Source organism: Lytechinus pictus, chromosome 5 (genome assembly GCF_037042905.1).
Source record: "Lytechinus pictus isolate F3 Inbred chromosome 5, Lp3.0, whole genome shotgun sequence".
NCBI lineage: Eukaryota > Metazoa > Echinodermata > Echinoidea > Temnopleuroida > Toxopneustidae > Lytechinus > Lytechinus pictus.
Genome location: NC_087249.1, coordinates 24,722,703 through 24,730,796, shown reverse-complemented (window position 1 = coordinate 24,730,796; position 8,094 = coordinate 24,722,703).

Here is an 8,094-nt window from a genome sequence, read left to right as displayed (position 1 = left end):
GGTCAATACAGAACATATGACTCTTTTCTCTGCGTCAATAGAGATGAAAATCCATTCAAATCAATTCAGTCCCTGCTTCTTCATTGTTATGTTTTGTTGTAGTTTATGTAGTGATGGTTCTGTGAGATAACATGGTTTGAGTCGTGGTTTGAAATACCCATGCATGTTTGGTTGTTTGTTTGTTTGTTTGTTATGTATTTGCTTGTGCAGAGGTGTGTTTGATTCCATGTTAATGTTGATGTTAAAGGGATGGTCCGGGCTGAAAATATTTGTATCTTAATACATAGGGCCTACACACTAAGAAATTCGGGTTCAGTTTTACACCCCTAGGGGTGCACAGGCTTGTCCCTATACGAGTACCCCTAGCGGTGCACACGTACACCCCGAATAGGGGTGTGCAGTACGTGTTTGGGCACCCCTAATTTGGGTGACCATCTGGGACCGATTGCACGAAAGGGTCTTTCCAATGACCGTCTTTCGTGTCGGTGACCCGACAATTGCTCCGCCGACATCTGCTCCGCCGACAATTGCTACGCAAAATAAGACAGTTGCTCCGCCGACAATTGCTCCGGACAATTGCTCCGCCGACAGTTGCTCCGTCGACACTTGCTCCGCCGACATGTGCTCCGTCGACACTTGCTCCGCCGACATTTGCTCCGCCGATATTTGCTCCGCCGACATGTGCTCCGCCGACATCTGCTCCGCCGAAAATTGCTCCGCCGACAATTGCTCCGCCGATAATTGCTCCGCTGACATCTGCTCCGATTATACGACAATTGCTCCGCCGACAGTTGCTCCGTCGACACTTGCTCCGCCGACATGTGCTCCGTCGACACTTGCTCCGCCGATATTTGCTCCGCCGATATTTGCTCCGCCGACATGTGCTCCGCCGACATCTGCTCCGCCGAAAATTGCTCCGCCGACAATTGCTCCGCCGATAATTGCTCCGCTGACATCTGCTCCGATTATACGACAATTGCTCCGCCGATATTTGCTCCGCCGACATCTGCTCCGATTATACGACAATTGCATGAACATCTTATTTCTCCAAGTTGGTCTATGTTAAATGATAAGAAATTCATACTGATACAAATTGTTTTGTCGTTGTTTTGTTCTTGTTATTCGTTAATGTTTTATTTATTTTATTCTCCCCCTATCATCACAGCTTTCTGCTTAAAAAACAAAACAAATTGTTCTCCCTGCCGCTGCCACTTGACAAATTGTAACGGAGAAGGGGAATGACACACTCCCCATTGAAATTGTGAATCTGGATTTTTGTTCATATATTATTATCATTGGTTTCACTCCGGTCTTGAGCGGGGAGAGAATTTTTTTTTTTTTTTTTGGGGGGGGGGTGCTGGACACAATATCTCTTCTGCTTTCCAGCAACTTATACACCATACATTCGCGCGGGCTCTCTCTCTCTCTTTCTCGTTTTGTTCTTTCACGTTGTTTATTTTTATTGGTGACCGCTTGATTTATTGTATATTTATCAGTATTATAATTATTAATATTTGTATCAATAATTTTTATTTACGTCTTCGGCCTTATCTACCCTTGCACTTTTTTTCCTTCAATTTGTTTCAAACGAAAGTATGATCATCACTGGCGTACAGATGGGGGAGGGGCGTGCTAGGGGTCACGGATCCCCCCATTCTCCCTACCAATGAAAACAAAAGAATAAAGGAAAGGAAAATAAATGTCATCCTTGTCTCGCCCCCTCCATTTTTTGTTGTTGGCTCATTACGCTACTGGTGAGTTACTATAAAACTAGACTTCGGTTGTATTTTTGTTCTATTCTGTGCAAAGCGACAATATAAATATATTATAATAAATGAATATATGTATGTATCTCTCTCATTACGTCTAAACAAATAATGTTATTTTTAAAAGACAATAATATATATACCAGCAATAATATAGTTACAAATTCATGAAACCCAATACGCATCTCACTGAATTGTGTGTGTGAAAATGAAGGTGTTTGCAGTCATTAAAGTGTAGTTTTGGTTGGAAAACGTTAATAAAACTGTCGAGAACGTACAGTCTTCATGATTTCATTTATCTCATGTTCTGATCAGTAAATCAAATAAAAAATTATAATGACAAGAACTTGTTAAGTTTATCCTTCTATTTCAATCCCATGAATAAACAGAAATCGCGATATTCAGAAATAATAAGTCATACACCTCCTTTTTTCCTCAAGCTCTCACTCACTCCCCCTCTTTCTCTCTCTCTCTCTCTCTTTCCCTCCATAACCCTTTTCACAATCATTTTTGTTTGATTTCCGCATAAGCAAAACGACGACGACAATGCGCGGTGATGATGAAGATGCTGATAATGATGCTGATGATGATAATGGTGGTACAATGATAATGATAATAAGTACATGAACACACGTTTTCTTCTCATATAGTTCATTCTTGGAAAATACATAGGCGGCCATATACACATGAAGGTATATCATTTATAGAAGAAAATCTTGTTTGATTGATTTTTTTTATTTTTTGAAACTACGTGTAAAATTATATCCCCCATCAACAACAAATTGTTACTTACATTGTAACATCATTATGAATATAATTCGACTATTGGCGGACCATATTTAGATTTAGATTAAGATTTATTCATTTTCCGTTCACAAAGCACAACAAAATCAAAGTAACAATACATAGTCAAATTTAAAGTACAATATCAATCGGTATAATGCATAAGAATTAGAACGTATAAACAGTGAGAACTAATGCGAACTAAAGTAACCTTGACTAATAACTATATAAAACAGAACATATGGATTTTATTTTTGGATTATTAAAAAAAAATTAATTATCCTTTTTCTATCAGTGAAGAAAACAATCATGATCAACATAAAACAAAAAAGCAACTCATTATTATATACAGTATTATCATAATCTAAAGACCTACGGTGTGTATGACATGATGTGGATGTGGAGACCAGACTGAGAGCACTGTGTGTACGAGAGGATATGGAAACCAGAGTGGAGGGGTGTGCCGAGAAGGTGACACGACATGTAGCCTTTCACATGTTGGTATTTTCTTGAATATTAATTTTTACTTACTGAATGTCTTGGTCATGTTTGTATGGCACAAAATTTGCCGACAGTAAACATTTTGCGTGACTACAGTACAGGTTTTCGACAAAATAAGGTGGGGTATACCGTTGAATTTCACCTGGAGCAAATGTCTCCACTTCGGAGCATATTTCGCCAGTCTGAGCGATTTTGACGCTAAGAATGGGGTATGTCTAATTTGTTTCTACTGTTATAACATGGAGCTATATGGTTATAATAATTACATGAAAACGCGTGTTTTTTTTTCATTTTAATCGCCAGCTAGGCACGTAATAAAACTTACACAAATGCTCCCCCCCCCCCACCATGAATAAGCATTAAGAATATCTATCCCTCCTTTGTGCTTACCCCTTTTTTCTATTTCTTTCTATATGCATGTATCAGGGGCCGCGGAGCCGGGGGGCTTTAGCCCCCCAATTTTCCAAAGCCGTGTACAAAAAACGTAAGAATGACCATATGATTGTGATTTTTAGCATGGACAGCCCCCACTTTTGACTCAGCCCTCACTTTGAAAACCGTTCCGCGGCCCCTGTGTATGACATTTAATATATCATGCAAGCATAGTTTAAGTTAACCTTGTAAATTCATGGAGCTATGCTCCATGGTAAATTGACGCCTTCAGCCTGTGCTAAAATTTATTGTTATGCGTATGAAAGTACGAATAAAAAAATAAATAAATGATTGTCGCATTATCGGAGCAATTTACGGCGGAGCAGATGTCGGCGGAGCAATTATCGGCGGAGCAATTGTCGCGGAGCAATTGTCGTATAATCGGAGCAATTTTCGGCGGAGCAATTGTCGTATAATCGGAGCAGATGTCGGCGGAGCAATTGTCGCGGAGCAATTGTCGTATAATCGGAGCAATTTTCGGCGGAGCAATTGTCGTATAATCGGAGCAGATGTCGGCGGAGCAATTATCGGCGGAGCAATTGTCGGCCGAGCAATTTTCGGCGGAGCAGATGTCGGCGGAGCAGATGTCGGCGGAGCAAATATCGGCGGAGCAAATATCGGCGGAGCAAGTGTCGACGGAGCACATATCGGCGGAGCAATTAGTGTCGACGGAGCAACTGTCGGCGGAGCAACTGTCCGGAGCAATTGTCGGCGCGGAGCAGTTGTCGTATTTTGCGTAGCAATTGTCGGCGGAGCAAATGTCGGCGGAGCAATTGTCATGGAACCTTCGTGTCGCCCATCTTTTATGATACGCCATGTGAAACGCATTTCAAATAAATTATCTGCAAATATATTTTATTTGTCCGTTAAAATAAACAAAATATTTGTTTATAAAATGATATGATATCTCATGAAATTGTATAAAATTTGATTTAAAAGCAAGCTTACGAATTTTATTTGTTTATCATAAATTTCAGAAACACCCCGCTTATAGCGCATCATAAAAGATGGGCGACACGAAAGACGGTCCTTGGAAAGACCCTTTCGTGCAATCGGCCCCTGCACCTTAGAGGGTGTACACGTCTACCACTTAGGGTGCATTTATAATGTACCCCCACCGAAAATAACAAAAAGATTTCTAGACTTCCGGTTCTCTCACATTCTGTATCGATTTTTTTAGATGCCTTAGTTGGGATTCGAACTCTCCTCGATTTATATGAAGTCAAGATTCGTCCCGCTATGCCTGCGAGAGGCGCTGGGCCCCAGTGAGGTCTTTAGCGATATGATCCGATACTTTTTTGACTTGTGCTGATAGCCCTGGCTGATAGCCGGCTGATAGTTGATTCAAGTAGCTCTATTTACTGTTTCTCCAAAAGTATACGTAATCAAATGTGTTTTTGGAAGAATTATCATCACATAGATATTAAATATTTTGACTTTTTTCACTTCGGTAAAGTGAGGCGTTAGAATGCATTGTTATTTCGGATAATCTTCGATCACAAATCAACTTTATCTATACCATACGTCTATCAGTGAGATGGTGGGGTGCACGAAAAGAGTACCAGGGTGTACAACAGACACGGACTCTCGCATAAGAGCTAACTTGCAAATCGATGGTATACGCACGTATCGTAAACCACATTTGCACCGGCATTTCTTATAGTGTGTAGAGTAGAATTCACTGAGCAAAATGCCGAAAATTTCATCAAAATCAAATAACCAATAATAAAGTTATTGAAGTTTAAAGTTTAGCAATATTTTGTGAAAACAGTCGTCCTGAATATTGATTTGATTTGATTTGATTTATTTATTTCCGTTTCACAATTGTACATAATATGATAAACATAACATAACAAGGTCGAAAATACTACAAGACAAAATATAATATATAACATAATCATAGATTTAAAGAACACAATTCAGTATAAAGTTAAATGACATTTGTATTTAAAAGTAAAACGGAGGGACTTGCCGAAAAAAAGCAAAGCTTGTACAAGAGGCAAGCCCCTATCTTAGTTACATTACAAAATTACAACAAATAAATATGGGTCGCAATAATAATTTTGTTTAAAAATAAATACAAACAATTTTTGTGCACTTGACAAAAACGTAACTGATGGATCATGTGAGAAAATATTACGTTTTACAATATTATAAGAGAGGGGGGGTGAGGGGGAGAAGACAGGAGGGACAGAGGAGTGCAGTACACTAAGTAGAAAGAAAGAAGAAAGAAGGCGGGCAGCAGGAGCAGGTACTTTGGCGAATTGCAATTTTAAGAAGAAAAAAATAATAAAACAAATAATATACATGACTATGTATGTAATATGAGCGCATATACACAAAAGTTGAGTATAATTAAATTAGTTATTCAGCTTGACCTGTTTGCAACGAGTATTGCAGAATTAACATTTTTTTCAGTTTGCGTTTAAAATTATTTACATAAGGGGATTCTTTGAAATCTTGAGGCAGAGAGTTCCAGTAGGCAGGCCCGGAGAAGACAAATCATTTTTTTGCAAATAAAGTTCTTGTTAAAGGAAGATGATAATATATTGTCCTTGCCTTGTTGGGTAGCAGTGTACGGATTCATTTTTACGGAACATATTAGAGAAAATGGCGGGGAGATCGTCCTTGCTTAATTTGAACATAAATTGACTAAGTTCGAAAAGATATATGTCACTTACTTTAAGAATGTTATCTTCAAAAAATAAGATATCAGTATGTTATCTAAAGTGTGTTTGAAAAATTATTCTTAAAGCTTTTTTCTGGAGAAGTAATATTATTTAGTTGTGTTTGTATTGCACATCCCCAGGCAATAATTCCATAATTAAAATGGTAGATGTATAATGTTAACAAAGTGCGGGAAGGGAATATTCATTAGGTGGGCTGATGATGTCACATCTCCACTTTCCGTTTTCTTATGTTATTATATAAAATCGTATTTTTTTCATTATTTCATACTAATAATATGTCTCCCTTATAATGAAATAAGTTGCAGCATCTAATGCACTAAATCAGTTGTCAATCCAATTTTCTAGTTCTTGGAGGAAAAAATTTGAATAAACATAATTTCATATAATAAAATACAAAAGAACAAGTGGGGATGTGACATCATCAGCCCTTCTAGTGCATATTCATGACGAATGTTTTCGCAAAATATTGCTAAACTTTCGATTCAATAACTTTGTTATTTGTTATCTGATTTTGATGAAATTTTCGGCATTTTGCGCAGTGAATTCTACTCTATTTATTAAGCTATAAATACTTTCAGCCCAGACCATGAAAACAATTAAAAGAAACCACTGAGAAACTCACTCATCACCACGGAAAAAAGAACAGTGACTTTCAATATTGTGTCATTTTGCAACTTTTGAATTTTGACCTTGCCCCTCATTTCAAGGCACTGCACCTCTATGTGAACCATAATTATATCATGTATGGTATTATTTTAAAGAGAATTAAATGATCTATTCATTGATATTAATTACACATTGATATTTATACCATTTAGCCACTCTACACACAGTTTTGATATCGTATGTTCATGGTTGAGTGAGCACAAGGTATTGCAGGGGCCGCGGAAGCGGGGGGAGCACTAGCGTACCTACGGGGGGGGGGGGGGGGCAGGGGGGGCACTCTGCCCCCCTGACGAGTCAAAACCCATGCAAAAACGTATCTTTGCCCCCCCTGACGGGCTTGAAAAACCTTTTTTGCCCCCCCCCCTGACGAGCTTTAAGACCTTCAATGCCCCCCTGACGAGCTTGAAGACCTTTTTTTTTTTTTTTTTTTTTTTTTTTTTGCTTGTCAATTTTTTTCTGGTACGAAATCCTTTATTTGTGATCGAAGACCTTTTTTTTTTTTTTTTTGCTTGTCAATTTTTTTCTGGTACGAAATCCTCTATTTGTGATCGAAGACCTTTTTTTTTTTTTTTTTTTTTTTGCTTGTCAATTTTTTTGGCGGACGGTTTTGCCCCCCCTGTGGAAAATCCTAGGTACGCCACTGGGGGGGAGGGAGGCTTCAGCCCCCCACTTTTTTCCAAAAGCATGTTCAAAATTTAAAAATGACCATACGATTGTGATCTTTTGCATGGTCAGCCCCCCCCCCCACTTTGAAAACCGTTCCGCGGCCCCTGTATTGTGACGTATCATCATAGGGGTTTATGGTAGTATCCTCTACAACTTGTTAGATCATGTTATAATTTGAAAATGTTGGTGGCTCCCCCGATTATAGGCCCCTCCCCCATTTTAAAATTCTGGATCCACCACTGATTTGTCCATAAATTAAACTGATCATGAGAAATTGTTAGGAAAAGAATACATTTATGCAGTATAAAGAATATTCATTCCTAAGTTTTCGAATGTGCTCGCTCAACCATGAAAATGTTTAAAGTTCGGAAAGTGTGTGGTGATAGAAATGATGGATGATAAAAACAACAGCAATTAAAGTCACATTTGAAACCGAATTTGCCCCCAATATTCACTTTATTACCCTTTAAAATGAGTCTGTGACATTGAAAATACCAATTTCCCTCTTTCATGCATGCTCACTCATCCATAAATCGATTCAATTTTTGCACAGAATTCTGCCCATTGGTTGATAAACATTAATGCCAAAT